General features: G+C 43.3%; 1 protein-coding gene across 2 annotated transcripts in view; it reads left to right on the forward strand.

The window, feature by feature from the left end:
* Nucleotides 1–15613: 15613 nt before the first annotated feature.
* The window catches only part of SEMA6A (semaphorin 6A), a 128314-nt gene continuing 123391 nt past the window's right edge, over nucleotides 15614–20536 (forward strand). For both annotated transcript variants that reach the window (XM_082455730.1, XM_082455729.1), the window contains exon 1: nucleotides 15614–16783. The gene's annotated coding sequence lies outside the window, so the exon portion shown is untranslated. The remainder of the gene's footprint in view (nucleotides 16784–20536) is intronic.

Raw genomic sequence — 20536 nt, forward strand, 5'->3', positions numbered from 1 at the left:
AAATATGGAAACACTCCTATTTACCATTGCAACAAAAAGAATAAAATATCTAGGAATAAACCTACCTAGGGAAACAAAAGACCTGTATGCAGAAAACTATAAGACACTGATGAAAGAAATTAAAGATGATACCAACAGATGGAGAGATATACCATGTTCTTGGATTGGAAGAATCAATATTGTGAAAATGACTATACTATCCAAAGCAATCTACAGATTCAATGCAATCGCTATCAAATTACCAATGGCATTTTTTACGGAACTAGAACAAAAAAATCTTAAAATTTGTATGGAGACACAAAAGACCCCGAATAGCCAAAGCAGTCTTGAGGGAAAAAAACGGAACTGGAGGAATCAGACTCCCAGACTTTACTACAAAGCTACAGTAATCAAGACAATATGGTACTGGCACAGAAACAGAAACATAGATCAATGGAACAAGATAGAAAGCCCAGAGATAAACCCACACACCTATGGTCAACTAAACTATGACAAAGGAAGCAAGGATATACAATGGAAAAAAGACAGTCTCTTCAATAAGTGGTGCTGGGAAAACTGGACAGCTACATGTGAAAAAATGAAATGAGAACACGCCCTAACAGCATACACAAAAATAAACTCAAAATCGATTCGAGACCTAAATGTAAGACCGGACACTATAAAACTCTTAGAGGAAAACATAGGAAGAACACTCTTTAACATAAATCACAGCAAGATCTCTTTTGATCCATCTCCTAGAGTAATGGAAAGAAAAACAAAAATAAACAAATGGGACCTAATAAAACTTAAAAGCTTTTGCACAGCAAAGGAAACCATAAACAAGACGAAAAGACAACCCTCAGAATGGGAGAAAATATTTGCAAACGAATCAACAGACAAAGGGTTAATCTCCAAAATATATAAACAGCTCATGCAGCTCAATATTAAAGAAACAAACAACCCAATCCAAAAATGCACAGAAGACCTAAATAGACATTTCTCCAAAGAAGATATACAGATGGCAAAGAAGCACATGAAAAGATGCTCAACATCACTAATTATTAGAGAAATGCAAATCAAAACTACAATGAGGTATCACTTCACACCAGTTAGAATGGGCGTCATCAGAAAATCTACAAACAACAAATGCTGGAGAGGGTGTGGAGAAAAGGGAAGACTTCTGCACTGTTGGTGGGAATGTAAATTGATACAGCCAGTATGGAGAACAGTATGGAGGTTCCTTAAAAAACTAGAAATAAAGTTACCATATGATCCAGCAATCCCACTACTGGGCATATACCCAGAGAAAACCATAATTCAAAAAGACACATGCACCCCAAGGTTCATTGCAGCGCTATTTACAATAGCCAGGTCATGGAAGCAACCTAAATGCCCATCGACACACGAATGGATAAAGAAGATGTGGTACATATATACAATGGAATATTAGCCTAAAAAGGAACAAAATTGGCTCATTTGTTGAGACGTGGATGGACCTAGAGACTGTCATACAGAGTGAAGTAAGTCAGAAAAACAAATATCGTATATTAACGCATATATGTGGAACCTAGAAAAATGGTACAGATGAACCGGTTTGCAGGGCAGAAATTGAGACACAGATGTAGAGAGCAAACGTATGGACACCAAGGGGGAACACGGCAGGGGGATGGGGGTGGTGGTGTGATGAATTGGGCGATTGGGATTGACATGTATACACTGATGTGTATAAAATTGATGACTAATAAGAACCTGCTGTATAAAAAAATAAATAAAATTAAATTTAAAAATTAAAAAAAATAATTAGAAACACTTTTTGTGAAGTTCCAGCTATATAGTAATTACCCACTATTTTATTAGAAATATTGATAGTATCATATGATAATGTGCTAAATTTCTTCTCAAGCTGAAATTTTCCTACTTTGTTTTCATTTTGTTAAGGAAGAAAAAATCATTTTTGTTTTTCTTTTCTCTTTTTAAACCTTGAGCATAGACAATTATATCCTGTAGAATGTAACTTGCTTATAGTTTCTCTGATTTTGTATTAAAACAGCTGTTTTTGAAAAAAAAGTAACAAAATGGCAATAAGTACATACCTATCAATAATCACTTTAAATGTCAATAAACTAAATGCTCCAATCAAAAGACAAGAGTGGCTTATTGGATTAAAAAAAATAAGACACACCCATATGCTGCCTAGAAGAGATTCAAATCAGAGCTAAAGAAACACACACACTGAAAGTGAGGGTGTGGAAAAAGATATTTCATGTAAATGGAAATTACAAGAAAGCTGGGGTAGAAATACTCACATGAGACAAAACAGACTTTAAAACAAAGTCTAGAACACAAGACAAAAAAAGGCATTATACATTGATAATCAATACAGAAAGAGCATACAACATTTGATAACATATATGCTCCTAATATAGGAGCACCTAAATATATAAAGCCAATAGTAAGAGACATAAAAGGAGAATTTGACAATAATACAATAATAGTAGGGGATTTTAACACCCTGCTGACATCAATGGACAGATCATCCAGGCAGAAAATCAATAAGGAAACAAGGATTTTAAGTGACACATTAGGCCAGTTGGACTTAATAGGTATCTACAGGACATTTCATCCAAAAACAGCAGAATACAAATTCTTTTCAGAAACACATGGAATGTTCTCCAGGATATGTCACATGCTAGTCTGCAAAAGAAGTCTCAACAAATTTAAGACAACAGAAATTACATTAAGCATTTTTTCCGACCACAATAGTATTAAACTAGAAATCAATTCCTGGAAGAAAAATGGGAAAACACAAACACATGAAGACTAAACAACATGCTACTAAAAAACCAATAGATCAATGAAGAAATCAAAAAGGAAATCAGAAAATACCTCAAGACAAATGAAAATAACAACACAACTTTTCAAAATCTATGGGACATTGCCAAAACAGTTCTAAGAGAGGAGTTTATAATGATAAAGGCCTACCTCAAGAAACAAGAAAAGTCTCAAATAGACACCCTAACCTGACACCTAAAGGAATTATAAAAAAGGAACAAACAAAGCCCAAAGGCAGCAGAAAGAAGGAAATAATAAAGATTAGAGAGGAAATAAGTAACACAGAGACCACAAAAAAAAAAAAAAAGAAAGATCAAAGAAACCAAGAGCTGGTTTTTTCAAAAGATAACCAAAATTCATAAGCCTTTAGCCAGGTTCATCGAGAAAAAAGATGGAGGACCCAAATAAACCAAATAAGAAATGAAAGAGGAGAAATTACAACTGATATCACAGAGATACAAAAAAATCATCAGAGAATACTAGTAACAGTTATATGCAAACAAATTGGACAACCTAGAAGAAATGGATATATTTCTAGAAACATACAATCTTCCAAGACTGAATCAGGAAGAAAAAGACAATCTGAACACAATGGTCACTAGTAGTGAAATTGAATTAGTAATCAAAAATCTCAGCAAACAAAACAAGACCACATGGCTTCACAAGGAAATTCTACCAAACATATAACATAGAGCCAATACCTATCCTTCTCAAACTATTCCAAAAATTGAAGAGGAGGGGACACTCCCAAATTCATGCTACAAGGCCATTACCCCAATACCAAAGCCAGACAAAGACACCACAGAAAGAAAATTAGAGGCCAATATCACTGATGAATATAGATGCAAAAATCCTCAACATAATTATTAGCAAACCAAATCTAACAATATATAAAAAGGATAATACACCATGATCAAGTGGGATTTATTCCAGGGATACAAGGATGGTTCAACACCTGCAAATCAATCAATATGATACACTACATTAACAAACAAAGAATAAAAATCATTTGATCATCTCAATAGATGCAGAAAGAGTATCTGACAAAATTCAACATCCATTCATGACAAAAACTGTCTTCAAAGTTGGTATAGAGGGAACATATCCTAATATAATGAAGGCCATTTATGACAAACCCATAGCTGACATCATACTCAAGAGAGAAAAGCTGAAATCTTTTCCTCTAACATCAGGAACAAGAATGCCACTTTCACCACTTCTACTTAACATAGTATTCAAAGTCCTAGCCACTGCAATTAGACCAAAAAAAGAAATAAAATGCATTCAAATTGAAAGGGAAGAAGTAAAACTGTCACTATTTGCAGATGACATGATACTATATATAGAAAACCCTGAAGTCTCCATCAAAAAACTATCTGAACTAATAAATGAATTCCGTAAAGTTGAATACAGAATACAAGATTAATATACAAAAATCTGTTGCTTTTCCATGCACTTATAATGAACTCTCAGAAAGAGAAAGCAAGAAAACGATCCCAATTACCACTGCATCAAAAGGAATAAAATACCTAGGAATAAACTTAACCAAGGAAATGAAAGACCTACACTCTAAAAACTGTAAAACACTGATGAAGGACATTAAAGGTGATACAAAGATATGGAAAGATATCTCATGTTCATGGATTGAAAGAATTAATATTGTTAAAATGTCCATACTACCCAAAGCAATCTACAAATTTAATGTAATCCTGATCAAAATACCCACGACATTTTTCACAGAATTAGAATAATCCTAAAATTTACATGAAAAAAAAAAAAAAAACGGAATAACCAAAGCAGTCTTGAGAAAAAAGAGCACAGCTGAAGGTATCATGCTCCCTGACTTCAGGCTGTACTACAAAGCTAAAGTCATCAAAACAGTACGGTACTGGCACAAATGCAGAAACAGATCAGTGGAACAAAACACAGAGCCCAGAAAAAAACCCACACACTTATGGTCAATGAATCTTCAAGAAAGGTGGCAAGGATATACAAAGGGGTAAAAACAGTCTCTTCAACAAATGGTGCTGGGAAAACTGGACAGGTGCATGTCAAAGAATGAAATCAGAACATCTTCTCACACCATATACAAAAATAAACTCAAAATGTATTAAAGACCTACATGCAAGACCAGAAGCCATAAAATTCCTAGAAGAAAACATAGAACACTCTCTGACATAAATCGCAGCTTATATGTTTGGATCTGTCTCCTAAAGCAAAGGAAACAAAAGCAAAAATAAACAAATGGGACCTAATTAAACTTTAAAGCTTTTGCATAGCAATGGAAACAGTCAACAAAACTAAAAGACAACTTACTGAACAGGAGAAAATATTTGCAAATGATAGGACCAGTAAGGGGTTAATATCCAAAATACAGAAACAGCTCATACAACTCAATATTAAAAAAACAATTAAAAATGGGTGGAAGACCTGAATAGCCATTTTTTCAAAGAAGACATACAGATGGCCAACAGGCACATGAAAAGATGTTCAATGTCACTCATCATCAGAGAAAGACAAATCAAAACCAAAATGAGATATCACCTCACACTTGTTAAAATGGCTATCTTCAAAAAGACCACAAATTACAAATGTTGGTGAGGACATGGAGAAGAAGGAACCCTTGTACACTGTTGGTGGGAATGTAAATTGGTGCAACCACTATGGAAAATGGTATCGATATTCCTCAAAATTTGAAAACAGAACTACCATATGATCTAGCAATTCCACTCCTGGGTATAAAGCCAAAGAAAATGAAAACACTAATTTGAAAAGATACATGCACTTCAACGTTCATAGCAGAATTATTTACAATAGCCAAGATATGGAAGTGACCTAAGTGTCTGTCAACAGATGAATGCATCAAGAAGCTATAAAATATATATATAGTGAAGTATTACTCAGCCATAAAAAAGAATGAAAATTTGCCATTTGCAACAACATGGACCTGGCAGGTGTCATGCTCAGTGAAATAAGTCAGACACAGAAAGACAAATAATGTATGTTATCATTTGTATGTTGAATCTCAAAAATGAAACAAATTAATCAATATAATAAAACTGAAACAGACTTGCAGATAGAGAATAAACTAGTGGTTACCAGTGTGGAGAGGGACGAAGGAGAGGCAAGATAGGGGTAGGGGATTAAGAGGTACATACCACTATGTATAAAATAAGCTACAAGGATATATTGTACTGCACAGGGAATAGAGCCAATATTTTACATTAAATTTAGTATAAAGTATAAGAATATGGGATCACTATATTGTACACCTAAAACTAATATAATATTGTAAATTAACTATACTTCAATAAAATAACAATACAGTAATTATATATACATTATATATATATTTAATGTATTCAATGTATTTTATATACATATGCATGTTATATGGAATATTTTTATGCATGTGGTTATTTTTATGCATGTAGTATATGTATATGGACATTATTTGAAGACAAGGTTAAAAAAGATCACGTGAGAACTTTTCTGAATGTGAGGCCCAAACCCAATGGCCCTGCTGGCCACTCCCTTATGTAAGCCTGCCTGTAGGACAGTAAGCATGAGACCTCCCAGGATTCAGCTAACCCTGGAAGGAAGGTTTTTAGGGACTAAATACTTGTGTTCCCCCAAAGTTCATATGTTGAAGCCCTAACCTCCAGTGGGGGCTGTATTTGGAGTAAGGAGATAATTAAGGTTACATGAGGTCATAAGATTAGGACCCTGATCCAATAGGATTAGCGTCCTTATAAGATGAGACACAACAGAGCTCACTCTCTCTGTTCCGTGTTTGCATGTCCCCAGGAAAGGCCACACGAGGACACAGTGAGAGGGAAACATCTGCAAGCCAGGAAGAAAGTGCTCACCAGAAACCAAACAGCCAGAACTTTGATCTTGGATTTCTAGCCTCCAGAATCAGAAGAAAATATACATCTGTTGTTTAAGACACCCAGTCTGTGAGATTTTATTATGGTAGCCCAACGTTGTGATGTGAGGCTAGCTGTCCTTTACTCTTGGTCTTTGAAAGTGATCATCTGAAGTAACCAGCAAGTAGCAAGAAACGGCTTCATCATCACACCAGGTATTTCTCATTGAGAACCTCCTAGCTCAGCACACACCCATTACTACTCTCACCGCCAAACAGCAGCACTGCCCCAAAGCAAACTGTATTAACAAAAACAAAAATTCACCAAGTGCTGCCTACTGTAACATTAGACAAAGAAACTGTTAAAGAGAACCATGTATTTGGGAGCAATTCTCAACAGAGAGCTACTCACTTTGCTTTAAACGTTACCTAGTATAGTCCATGCACCCAGGGGTTCTAACACAATTGACATTAAACCTGGTAAGGTGTGGTTATTCATTCACTCACTCAAAAAATACATATTGCATTTCTAAGATGTGGCAGGCACTGTTCTAAGTGCTGGGGATATAGTGGTACGTGAAAGTCGGTTCCTGCCCTATTCAAGCTTAGTCTAAGTGGCAGGAAATAGACAATAAACAAATAAGCAAGTAAGTATATACAGGGGCAATAAGGGCTATAAGAAAAAGGGAGTAGGGTAAGGGGTATTAAAGAAAGTATAATAGGTTAAGGATTTGTAATTTTATATGTAGTGGTCAGGGAGGCCTGACATATGAGCAAAGACCTAAAGAAGGTGAAGTGAGCCTGAGGGATATCTCAGGAAATAATGTTTCGGGAAGAGGAGAAACAAAGAGCGTGAGGTGAGATGTGGGATGAGTGAGGGGGCAAAGAGGAGATAAGTAGGAGAGGTGGAGAGCAGACCATAAAGAATGGACTTTGCCTTTCACCCTGAGGAGGTGGGAGAGAAACCACTGGATGGTTTGGAGCAGAGGAGTGACATGACTTTATTGAAAACATTAAAGGATCATTCTGGCAGCGATTTGGGGACTAGATTGGAGGGTACAGCATACAGCAAGTTCAGGAGCAGGGAGACCAGCTATGAGGAGACTCCAGGTGAAAATGATGGTGGCGTGGACCAGTGTGATAATGGGGGAAATGAAAAGTTGTCAGACTCTGGATATATTTTGAAGGTAGAGCCAACAGGTTCTGCTGATGGATTGGATGTGACAAATGGGAGACCAAGAGAAGTCAAGAGGACTCTAAGTTGCTTGGCCTGAGCAGCTGGAAGGATGACAATGACCTTGTGATGTGATCCGGAGACAGCATGCTGATAACTAAAGCACCACTGCATCTGAGTCACCATCATCTAATAACGCATTGATAGGAACCTGAGAGCGTAAGGGTAACTCTCCCTCCACGTGAGTAAGTCAATACTACCATACAACATTCTTATTTCAGTTTATACGATGTGCTTTATTATAAGAAAAACAGCTAAACAGTTTTCTCCCCTCCCCTCGCAAAAAAAAAAAAAAAAAAAAAAAAGTGACTGGAAAAAGTAATGTAAAGCAAAAAGGGAAAAAACTGCCCAAGGCAACAGAGTCTAGCAAAACGATGTCAACATTGGGCTATAATAATACAAAAATTCATGCTTGCGATCTTGTTCAAAGGTAGAGAAGGGTACAGAAATGGGGAGGAGGCAGCGAGGGTTAGGGCCTTCAAAAATTTGCTTAAACAAGAAAAAGCCTTTAAAGGGCCATTTGGAGAAAGGAAATGACTCAATTGCTTTGAGGCATGGAAAGAGAGGGAGAGGAACTAGGAGGAAATCAACGTGTGTGTTTATATGAGTCTTAATAATACAGTTCATGACATATTTCTTAAGAAAATGGGTGGGTAGGTTTTCAGTTCAAATGTTAAAACGTAACATTCTAGTTTAAATTAATAAGTACCCGGTTATGAATAAAGGTGTATTTAAAAGGTTTCACAAAGAACGTGACATCAATTGTTCTACTTGTCTTAAATTTTGGTGAAGTACAAATTAATCGCTAGTAGCTTGTGACTGAATCATCTGAAACTTTGGGGAAGTGCCGAACAATATGTTATTTATTTTATAAGGTAATATTTAAGCTCATTTCCACCTAAAAGTTATCTCTGAAAACATTCTTAAGTCTAGCTAGCTACGTGTTGTCAGTGTTTCACAGGACTATTAACTAGAGACTTGCCCAGGTATGAAATCCAAAGGCAGGTTAAGACATTAGGAAACCATCCTTATATTTTATAAGTATAGAGGAGTTTTTGCAGGATCGTTTTATATTCAAATATGTCATTTTTTATACTTCATCTAAAAATCTACTTTAGATCCAAGCATATCATTTTTTTTAAGTACTTTCATTGTCCACAATATCCAGCCTAAGTTTGATGTTTAAAACAGCTGTCTTCTGTTTTAAGGTTTCGATATTAAAACAAACAAAACACCCTTCGTTATCTCCATCTCTCTAGTTGTAAAATTGCTCTTAAATACACATTCATCAGAAACAGCCTGGAAAAAGTCTTTCAGTTGATATCAGTACAGTGTCTTCTCACATAATCTAAAAACTAGATTTGGAATGAATTTGAAGCTAATTTGATATTTAATCATAGGCCAGAGCAGTGCCCTCTTCTAGAGACCTTCTACTACCTGGAAGCAAAGGCCTTGAAAACAGTTCTCAAAAATAAGTATATTTTACTTTTCACCATTCTTTTGGCTTAACAGCAAATTCCAAAGTAGTGTTTCATCATCTGGTTTATCTGGTTATGAAAATTATAAATTATATTTAGCGAACTGCATTTTTAAACAAACTCATAACCAAGCAGATACTTTTTAAGTCTCAATGGTAGTAGGAGGGACAATTAAAAGAAGTTAGGTTGGAACAGAAAGATGAAAATAAGGTCAGCCATAGCTTTTGCTCTGCGTTACATAACTAAAGACTTCGATTAAATGTAAAGAGCTCTTGTGAGGGAAAAAAAAATGCAGTTCTGGTTTACTTAACATTTATTGTTCATTCACGACCTTATTTCTAACCTACCATTCTCTTCATTTCCCAAACAATGATTTGATATCACAAGGGAATGGAGCCCAAGCAGCCCTGTGGGACAGTGGCATGATTGTTACACGGAGAGGGTGCGACCCGTGAAACTATTGACGGAGGAGCAGACAGTAAATCACTGTTAGCAAGCTCCAGCCTGCTGCGAGGGCACTCCCCAGAGACTGCATCGTCCCCGGGGGATTCAAATTGCAGTTTTATCTCCTTCCACTGGTGGTCTTTTCGAGCTGTATTTATATTCTTATTGCAACTTATTTTCAAGCATCTCGCTTTGTAATTGTGGTATTTGCTCATCACTCACACCTGTAAATCCTTCTTTCCTCATTCAAGAAACAAGTTAGACACCGTACGTTGAAAGTTCTGTGTTGGGGGAAAGCCTAGATTTTGTTCATCTTGAGAACTGAAATCTCAGAATAACTTTCTAGTGTTTTTTTTTTTCTTTCCCTTTTTAAATGGTCCTATCCCATCCAACAATCTATTTCTTTTCCCACCGAATCCTTGAAAAAGAACTCACTGCTTTCACAAATTCGTCCCCTCTTTTAGGTACCAGGCCCCTACCGTCTGCTAGGTGCTAGAGATGCAAGAGAAACGAAGAAGGTATAGTCCCATGACTCAAGGAGCTTCTGATCTAACAGGAAAGAGAAGCATTCAACAAGCTATTGGACCGAAAATTAACTCTAGCTGTCATAGATGGACTAATATGGCAGGGTACTTTGAGAACACATAATGGAGAGGTATAACGTCTTCTGGAGTATCAGGGAAGTCTGTCTTGAGGAAGAACCATTTAGGCTGAAACTTGAAGGATGAGTAGGAATTAGCCAGGTAAAGAGGTAAAAGGGGGAGATGACGGTGTTCCAGTGCAGGCCTGTAGTTACAGAGGAGCTTGGAACTTTCCATACCAGTGACGTTGCAGAGGGAAGAAAGTGATGGGAGCCTGGCAGAGAGACAAGACCAGAGAGGTAGGCAAGAACCAACTCATGCACAGCCTTGAAGGTCCTATTAAGGTTTCAGGATGTCAGAGTGTTTTAAGCAGGGAAGCTATGTGATCAGATATGCATCCTTCAGAGATAGCTTTAGCTACAATGTGGAGAGTGAACTGGAGGACAAGAGTAAACAGGACATTATTTATGTTAATTTGGGGGAAAACGCCACCAAAAATATTTCTCTATATATTGGTTCTGGGCACATAGGATCTATGTTAAAGTATAGAAAACAAACTATAAAGATGCACAGGAAACTCATGACACTGTTACTATGAGGAAATGGAAGGGAATGGGAAAGACAGTGTTGATTATAAGGAAGCTAAGCTTTATACACCATGTTTTATTTCTTGCAATAAAGACAAGAAACAAATAAGACAGAATATTAACAGTTGCTAATTCTGGGATTTTTTTTTTTTAATTCTTTGAAATTTTCTGTATCTTTCAAAGGCCTCAAAAGAAAAACAAAGTTGAAAAAAGGAGAGAGGCAGGAGAACCAGCTGAGAGTGATGTGCTATCGAAATCAAGAGCAAAGGGTATTTCCCAGAGGAAGGAGTGGTCATGTGCATCAACGCTGAGACTTCAAATAAAATCAAAACTTTAAAATGTCCACTGGATTTACTGTCATGGATGTCACGGAAGACAAGAGCAAAAGCCTTGGCAAAGGCATGCTGGGAACACAAGCCAGGCAGGAATGGGCAAACGGGAGAGAAGGTAGTGGCAATGCAGACTGTCAACAATCCTTTGTCTTTGGAAGAGAGGAGAGAAGGGGTAAAAGGCACAGAAAACCCTAGAAAGGCTTGTTTCTAAGATGAGAGAGACTAAAACCTGTTTATGTGCCGATGGGGAGATGCAGAAGAGGTGGAGACAGCAGAACAAGATTTCTGAGAACATGTAAATGATCTGAAAACAGGTGGAGGGATTGGCCTCTGTCAGACTGGAGGAGGGACACTGCCTCCATCGTAAGGAGATAAGCAGGAAATGATGAGTACAGATGCAAGAAGTTCCCATCTGATGGACTCTGCTTTTTTTTCAGGGAAGTAGGAGGCACTGAGGGTGAAATATCCAATTAGGGGAGAAAGTTAGAGACTAACTGAGAGAAAGGGAAGATGACGAGTCAGTGTTGAGGACCCAACTGAGGCTGATGACTGAGTGTGCAGCCTGCCTAGATGCGTGCTTGAAATGTTTTTTCTAGTAGGCTTCAGCTGCCTGATGCAAGAGCAGAGAAGGGTGGTATTTCTATAATTCGGGACTGGTTTTCACTCAGATGGGTGTGACCAAAAGAAAGAGGAGCCAGGAGTTGAAAGTGTTTGCCAGAGAGACACTGTTATTATGAAGCTCTGCTGGACATAGAGGGGAATGAAAAAGGCAGGGGATGGATGGATGGAGAAAGTGGCAGGACCCATGGCTTGGAGGGCTTCCTGCAATCAGAGTGAGCGCAGGGAGGTGCGTGGGTAAGTAAGGTGGAACGAGAGGAAGCTGTGATTGGAGAGGGGATGTCAGAACTAGTGATTTAGAACTAGTGGGGGGACAGAGGTGAGTAGGAACAAAGGACAGTGTAGATGAGGAAGGCAAGAAGCTGAAAAAGCAGAGGGTTAGTAGTTAGGTGGACGCTAACACTCCCATGAAAGGTGACAGGTGGTGGGACAGATAGAAGGACAGTAAGCCTGGTGCTAAGTCTTTAAAAGTGGGGTAAAATGAGGTCTGTGGAAGATAGTGCCAATGTGTTTGTAGGGCACAGCCTCCAACGGTCTGGGAGTTTTTGAGAGAAGGAGAAGTGGTCTGAGAAGCAAGGACACTAACCGCACTTCCTGACACTGGGATAAACAGGCAAGAAGGATAACAATCAGCCCCACCAAAGAAGGCTGGGAAAAAGCAGTGTTCTAGAACAGAGCCAGGATTCATGGTGATGGTGGCTCTCATCCATCCCCAGCTACACACTAGAACCACCCAAGAAGCTTTAAAAGATATCCATGCCTACGTCCCCCCACCCCAGACCAATAAATCAGAATCTCTGGAGCCCGGGGATTTATGCCATTCAAAAGCTCCTCCGTAATTCTACTGTACAAATGGATTTTAAAACCACTGATTTAAGGCAAGCAGGTGAACAGAACTTTGGAGAAGGGACTCCAAAGATAGACACAGAGAGGTTCCCTGATCATGAGCGGTAACGGCCTGATTGTACAAATTGCACTCCCCAAGTGTCCTCCAGGAACTCATACCTACAAGGAGTTGAGTGGTGAACACCAGCAAACACTTCTTCCAAGTTCACTACTCCCTTTTGTAGTAAAGCAGAGATTCTGATCAAACAGCTAGTCTTTAAAAGGTCTTTAAAAGGATCCTGGGTGAGTGTACCTTTCCAGCTCCTCTTCCTTCATCACACTTTTCCCAGGTGCTGTGGGGGACAGCAGTGTGGGCTTCTAAGCACTGAAGAGTTGGGCTAGCTCCCAGCACTGACACAAAACAAGCCACCTTTTTCCTCTGCCTCCGTCTGACCCCTGTAAACGGTGGTGGGAGGATCGACACGGGGGATGACAAGGATGACAAGGATGCTAGTTAACCTTTACAGATGCTAGTTGACCTTTATCCATAGACCCATGGTTTACACTCACCATCTCATTTAATCCACACCATCCCTGGGAAGACAGTAGTAGCTGAATCCCCATTTACAAGTGAGTCCACTGCTCCAGAGAGATAAGGGACTGCCCCAAGGTCACCAGCTAGTAATAAGTTACCCTAACAACAGCTGGCCTCTAGAGACTAGGGCGTTGGTCACTCCACTTCATGCCACTTAACTACAAAACAGTCCAAGTTTCCTTCTAGTTCTAACACTTGGTGATTCTTTAACTCCCATTGGCTTTCTTCCCTGAAGGGGCAGGGTGGATTGCAGACTTCAAAGGCTTTGAAAGGGCAGAGGTTTTACTGAAAACTTAAGGCAGGCTTCTGGGAGTGAGTCTGCAGCAGCGCACAGAAAGGGAAATGATATCATGAGGTTTCACGGGGCAGCCTTCCCACAGGTGCTCCCCCGAGGGCTTGGGAGCGACACAACAGTTGGCTTTTCTGCCAGCTTCAGAAGCATCTCTCCCCTGGCAGGTGGAAATGTAATCTCACCTGGTCAGGACGACGGGTGCCTAATTGGATGGTGAGACTTCAGGATTTAGTCATTGCCAGGAAGATTCTGGGTGGTATTTCTCAGCCGTGCGAAAATTAACTGAAAGTCTTTTCTTCTTGTATTCTCTAATTTTAAACTAGGTAAATTTAATCTCCTGCTTCTTGGCTCAGCGTTACTGCAAATTAAACATGCAAATATTAATAATGAAAATAATTTCCCTTTAAAAACATATCCTGAAACTCGATGTGGGGCATTTCCAATACATCCATAAAACAAACAAAACAGTTTGCCTGTTTCTTCAAGGGAAGACGCTAAACCCGGAATTTAGTTCAGCCTGTGAAACAATTCGTTTGCTCTGACTAATTCTGCCAATTAAAGAACTTTTCCCAGACACAATTAGCATGTAAATCAGCGGCAGAGAAGGAAGAAAGGGCCTCGGCGACCCGGCCGGGATGGAGACAACACCGGGCGGAGAACCCCAGGGACATCTTGGGCCCGACGTGCGGGCCGCGGGACCGCGCCGGGGACGCACGGACGAGCTCAGGACTTAACGCCGAAATTTGGGTGTTAAATAGCGCAGCCGAGAACTGACCGGTGGCGGCCCGCCAGGTCCCCTCCCCGGCTCCCGACCGCATTCGAAAGGGACGTCCGCGAGCCAGTCCCCACCCGGGCCGCGGGAGCGCGCAGCCAAGCGCGCCGCCCCCACGCCCCAGCCCCCTCCCGGAGTTGGCTCCGCGTGCCGCGGTGGCTGCGCGCGCACCCACGGCCGCAGCCCCCCAACCCCCCGCCGCCGCGGATCTTTAGCTGCTTTTGCCTGCGAAAGGTGGGGATAGCGGCCCCTGCTGGCACCTTTGGCAGACAGCAGGGAGACCGACTTTTTCGCGCTTACCCTTCTCACCTTTTCTAAACGGTTTGTGGAAAATATATCTTATATATACATACACTGTTGTCGCGTGTGCACTTATTTTATTCTTCGTGAGCCCTCATTAGCAGATGCCTGTATGTAGTCTAGTTCCATGTAGGAACGGTAATAAAAAAAAGGGGGGGGGGGAGATTTATTAGTGGCCCTAGCCCCAATTAAGGAACAGGTGCAGTTTCTACTGCATTTACATGAAGGCATTCGGCCTAAGGGCGACTGAGACCCTGATCTCCTTCCCAATGCTTTTCTCGGCCGACCCCATGACTAGTAAATATTGATCGGAGAACTGCTTGGCCGCCCCGTGTTACTTTCTTTAAAGGCTGAGCCTACGATCCAAACCAAGTGAGAAGCCCACTCGGGGAGCAACGTGCTACCGTGCGCAGTCTGCGGGGCAAGCAGGCGGGGAGCGCGCAGCGGCCGGGGGAGGGGGGACATCGTGTGGCCTGCCCAGTGGGCCCAAGCCTGTAACAGCAAGGCTTTTTTGGCGACTGAACTTTCAAGCGGAGGAGGAAGGCTGTGCCTGCCATTCTTCTTCTAATGGTAACAAAAGCGCCTTGGAAGAAGTTGCGATTTGTTTATTCCATGAAGCTGTTGGATTCTCATTGGAACTGTGTCTTATTTCTGAAGTTTACATAGTTACTTCTAAGAACAGCCTACACACTTTCTAACTTTAAAAGCAGATCTTCGTTGTTAACAGCATCCTTTGCACTATAGTTTATTTGCTTACTTAACATGCTTTATTAACGTGTTGTGTTGTACGGACGTTAACTAATAGCTGTGTTCGTATCTTCGAAGTGTATTTTTAAGCGCACCGGGTTCTATCCAATTCATCTGGGGGCGCAGAGCATCCATCACTTCTGGAATCTACCTCTTGATACAGTAATCAGAATTAGAAAGGTTCGCCGTTCACTTACCCTCATCCTTTAAAACTTTTCCATTTAAGAAAATCGATGAAATCCTTTCTTGTAACTCGCTCCTTCACTACGTCTATTTTTATTAATTTTTCTGATTTGGCAGGGCTCAGCAATGCTGTCTGGGATTCTTTTTTTTTTTTTTTTTTCCCCTTGCTAGAGCAACTGCGGGGGTGGGGGAGGCAAGGGGTGGCCTTCTGCCGGCGTCGCCCCCGCGGGGACCTCGGCCGAGCGCGCGGCGGGGCCGGGAATAGTGGTGGAAGGAAGCTGCGCTGGCCAGCCGGTCCAAGGCTCCACCTGCGGCCAAACCGCGTAGGTTCTCCGTCTCTCCGCCTCGCTCGCTAGCGTTCGCACACATAGACCGCAGCTCTCCTTTGGGTCGGAGAAGACGCCAGCCAAAGGAGGCGGGGTTGCAGGAGGAGAGTCCGCTCTGCGCAATCCAGTCCGGGACTTGGCTCCGCCCCGGAGCGGCGGCCTCTCCGGTGACAGAGGAGTAGTGAGCCGCACGGGGTGAGGCTGCAGCCAACTCCGCTCCCCGCGCACTCGGCTGCCCAGGCGCTCCGGACGCAGCAGCGGCGCTTCTCCGCGGGGCCGCCCGCCCGCGATGTCCGCTTAGGAGCGGCGGCTGCGGCCAGCATTGCCACACCCGCGGCGTAGCGCTCCCAGCCGTGGAGCGGGGCTAGAGGGCGAACCCCTGCGCCAGCCCCCACCCCGCCCCCCCACCCTGAAATGACTTGTTAATCGGCGCAGACACCACCGAAGGGATCGCCGGAGTGGAATCCAAGTGGAATTTGGATTTGGAGAAGAGTTTCTTGAACATTTACTCCTTTCTTGTTGGTTTCTTTCTTTCTTTCTTTCTTTCTTCCTCTCCCCTTCTCCGCCTGTCATTGGAGATGAATACAGCGCGTTTGCATCCCAGAAAGTAGTCGCCGCGACTGTTACCCCAAAAAGACAAGCACACATGTAGGAATGACAAAGGCTTGCGAAGGAGAGAGCGCAGCTCGCGGCCCGGAAAGATCCCCTCGATAATGGATTACTAAATGGGATACAAGCTGTACCAGCCCGCTCCGAGCCCCGGCCGCCTGCCCGTCGATGCACCGAAAAGGTACGGCTGGGGCGCCTCGGCGCGCCCCACCTCCCGGGCGGCTTGGCTCCCTCCTGCGGGTCCCGGGGCCGCGGTCCGCACGCCCTTTCTCGGCTTTGTGGTGCTTGCGTTTTATTTTGTCTTGTGTCAGTCTCCCGAGCGTTGCCCGGCCCTGGGGGAGCAGTCGCGAGCCCTGCCCGCTGCTCCTCTCCACCCTGCGCCCCAGAGACCGCCGGGCTCCGTGCTGCGAGCTTCCCCACCCGCGCTGCGCACACGCCAGGCGCCGCCCGGGACACCAACCGCGCGGAGAGCTCCCTGGCCCTGGGCTGTGTGTGCAGTACCCGGGGGCTCGTCCTCACTTTCGGGCCAGCAGGCAAGAGAGAAGCCCTGAAAGGGTGAGATTCTCGGAAGTGCCCGGTCCTGGTGCGAAGGCAGGGGAAGGGGTTCTGCCCTCGAGGGCTGGAGGAGGTTGGGTAGAAGAGCGCTGTTTTCGCTCGGCACGAGGTTTGGGTTCAGGGGTTCCGCAGATACGGTGGGGAAGCAAAGAGAATCTTTTGTTGTCGGTGCGGGGTCTGGGCTGGGCTCAGTGGAGTGCGGGAAACTTGTAATGGCCCTGGCACTCGCGCACCCTACCACTTGGTGACATCCCGGCTCCCTCGGACGCTGGCACCAGAGGTTCCGGGCTTTGTTTGCTCGAACGAGTGGCCTCCTCCCAGTGTGGCGCGGCGCCCCCGCCCTGGGTCCTATTCCCCGCCGCAGCTCCCTCCTGGGCGGCGAAGACAGCATCCGTCGCGTCTGCGTCCCCCTCAAGCACAGAACCCGCCACGCCGGGACTGGCGCCCACTGTGCCGTCTTCCAGAATCTACGAGGCCCCTCTCTGGAAAGGTGGTTTCCCGAGAGGGGGAAGGGTGAGAAGACCAGGCAAGAGATGGCTCAGTGCTTGCTAACCAGACGAGAGCTCTGCCCGGGCCCCAGGTTCTGGATTGTCCGGACTACTTGCTGCGTCTAGAGCGCTGCTTCGCTGGCAGTGGGGCGCTCGGGAGCAAGCCCGACAGTGCCCACCCACTCTGCACGACCCTGCTGGGATGGGAAGTGTCTCTTCCCCAGATGCTCCGCTTTTTTCTCAGCTCCCCACCGTGTTACACGGTGCAAAGCAGGATCCTGAGATCCGTTCCCTCCTCCCACGACCGTAACGGTACAGGGGGAGCCAGGGAACAGTCCTGGATTTGTGGGTATGGGGGAAGGAAACAGGACTCCTCTTTCCCGCTCCCTCGCCGCCCCTCCGCCCAGCGCCGCCTCCTTTTTTCCCAGCGCGGGGTCACTCGACCAGGCGCTTCTGGAAAGTTTCTCTGAAGGCCAGGGGTGGGGGGCACTACACAATTGGGGCTCAGCATGTGCAGCCTGCGAGAAACGGAACCCCCAGGGAGGCGGGCGAACCGCCCAGAATACGGCTAGGAGGTAGGAGCCGGCCCTTCGGAGAGTGGCACGCCGGCCGGTGGTCAGCTTGGTTGCGGTCGTGGCGCTGCACTTGCTGGCCCAGTCTCACAAGCAACTGAGCAAGGGGTGGGCGTGGGGAGGGGCGAGAAGGGGAAGTTCAGCGCAGCACTCAGGAAGCTGGTGCGGCCACTGTGGACAGCGGCTGGCGCGCGGGTGCGTGTGGACACGGGCCCGGGCTCGCTGGCTCCAAGCTCAGCATCCCAGCCTCCTGCACCCCTCGCGCTGTTTTCCAGCCGGCGGGTGTTCAAGGAGGGGCAGAGCAGGGAATCAGGTGTGCGTGGAGCGGGGGAGGAACCGCTGTTTTCACGGCCAAGGCGAGCATTTCCAGGGGCCGCCTCCTGCCTGTACTGCAGGGGGCAGGCCCGCTACCAATCCGCGTCGGTCCTTGGGAGGAAAGCGTCTGCTTTGGGAATGTGGTGGCCAGGGACGGCCACAGTGGGATCACTCTCTGCCTAGGCTGAATGAAAATCAAGTTGCAATTGAATGTGATCCATGAAAGGTTTAAAACACAGGCGCGCGAAGACACACACTCATACACACTCTCTCACATGTACGCCCAACTTTCTTTGCTTGGAATCTGAAAAGATGTTTAACCCTGTTACAGTGTTCTGCCAGCAGGTCTCAGGAAAGCTATTTAATGCCCCTCAGCGCTAGTTCTGAAGTCTTTCCGGGTACGAAGGTCGAGTGCCTTTGCCTTGCCTTTCTCTAATCCTGATAATTGTCTGGTCTTCCTTTCAACATACATCTTGGGCATCTGAAGTCCACAGTCTGCCACTCTCATGGCAGGGAGAAGATTATTGGTTCCAGATAATGTGAACCCTTTATTAAGGTTTTTTCCCCAAAGTAAAAATACTAGTGCACATTTCTGAATGAAAACATCTTATTTTTCACACCTTTTCCAAATGACTACCGGAGGTCAAGATTGCAAGTATTTTGCATGGTTTTTTTAATACCCTGTTTAGTCTGCATGGAGCAGTTTTTACAGTAAGCTTTGATTAAACTACTCCAGGCACGAAAGTTAATTATTAACCTAACCTTAAATACTACAGTGGCAACACTGTGTCTCCACCTATTAACCTAAACCATCTGTTAAAAAATAATTGCACTAATTATTTGAATTTGGTTTACCCATGCTTGTTTATATGGTGACTTTTATTGACTCTTGAGTAACCCCCCACTCTCTGTTATTATTTTGGGTTTAGGACATTCTTAGATGAGGCACTTTGCAAACCAATCTGAAAGCAGAAATGAATGACCAACAGATTTAAACCTCTTTTTTGTGTTATGTCTTTTTTCAACTTGATATAAAAAGGCATTCTAGTTCATGTTTCTTATTGACACTGTTTGGTGACAATCTTCCTAAAGTGTTCTGTTTTGCAGTTATCACAGTTTAGAGATAGGCCACACTCTCATAATGCATATAATCCACATATGTAAATGTTCAACAGACACCCAAAATCATGATCTCAGTAGCTACCTGCAGAATATACTTATTGGATAAAACATCCAAGTTTAAATAGGTTAAAAATTCATAAGAACCACTGTAGAAACTCAAGTAAATGTTGAATGAATAAATGAAAGAAATAGTCCCAAACGGTTCACATTTCTCCACTTAGAGTAGACCTAGGCTTTTTTCCCCCTACAGTGCAAAAGAAAATCTATGCCTTCCAGTAAGTGGTTATTATAAAGTGGCAATAAGTGCAACTCTTTATTTACACACACAGAGACACACACACGAACACTCACCCCTCGAGTTCTTTCGAAGTCTAGTGAATGCTTTTCCCATCATTAAAAAAATATAGCATTTGCATTTTGAGGAGGTGGATAACATTGCCAAGTGTGTTGAATCAGAAGGATGGCAAGAATTAGGAAGACTGTTACATTCATTGAATAAAAATAAGAAACCCAAATTAAGAACTTGTATTAAATTCAAAATAAATCCTCATGCTTTAAAGGCCAATGGGTAGTTGCACTCCTTTATGAAATGGAAGGAAAAATCCTGTTTTGGACAAGGAGGTAAGTCAGATACTTCAGGATGTGTACATAGTGCTTCAGCTTTTTTCTGAGCAGGACAAAAGAGTAATCATGGGAGAAAAAGTTTTTTTAGAACTAGACTTGCCAAGAGCTAATATATTCTCCCATCATATTTGTTTGCAGAAAGGAATCACAGAACAAGCCAAACTAATTGCAAATGCTTTAATTAGGCATCTGCCGTTTGCGACGGTGGAAGAGCCTGCACGTATCTCGGCACTGCCGCCCGCCCTGCACACAGGCTTT

Source organism: Balaenoptera physalus (assembly GCF_965194825.1).
Source record: "Balaenoptera physalus genome assembly, chromosome: 3".
NCBI classification, from domain to species: domain Eukaryota; kingdom Metazoa; phylum Chordata; class Mammalia; order Artiodactyla; family Balaenopteridae; genus Balaenoptera; species Balaenoptera physalus.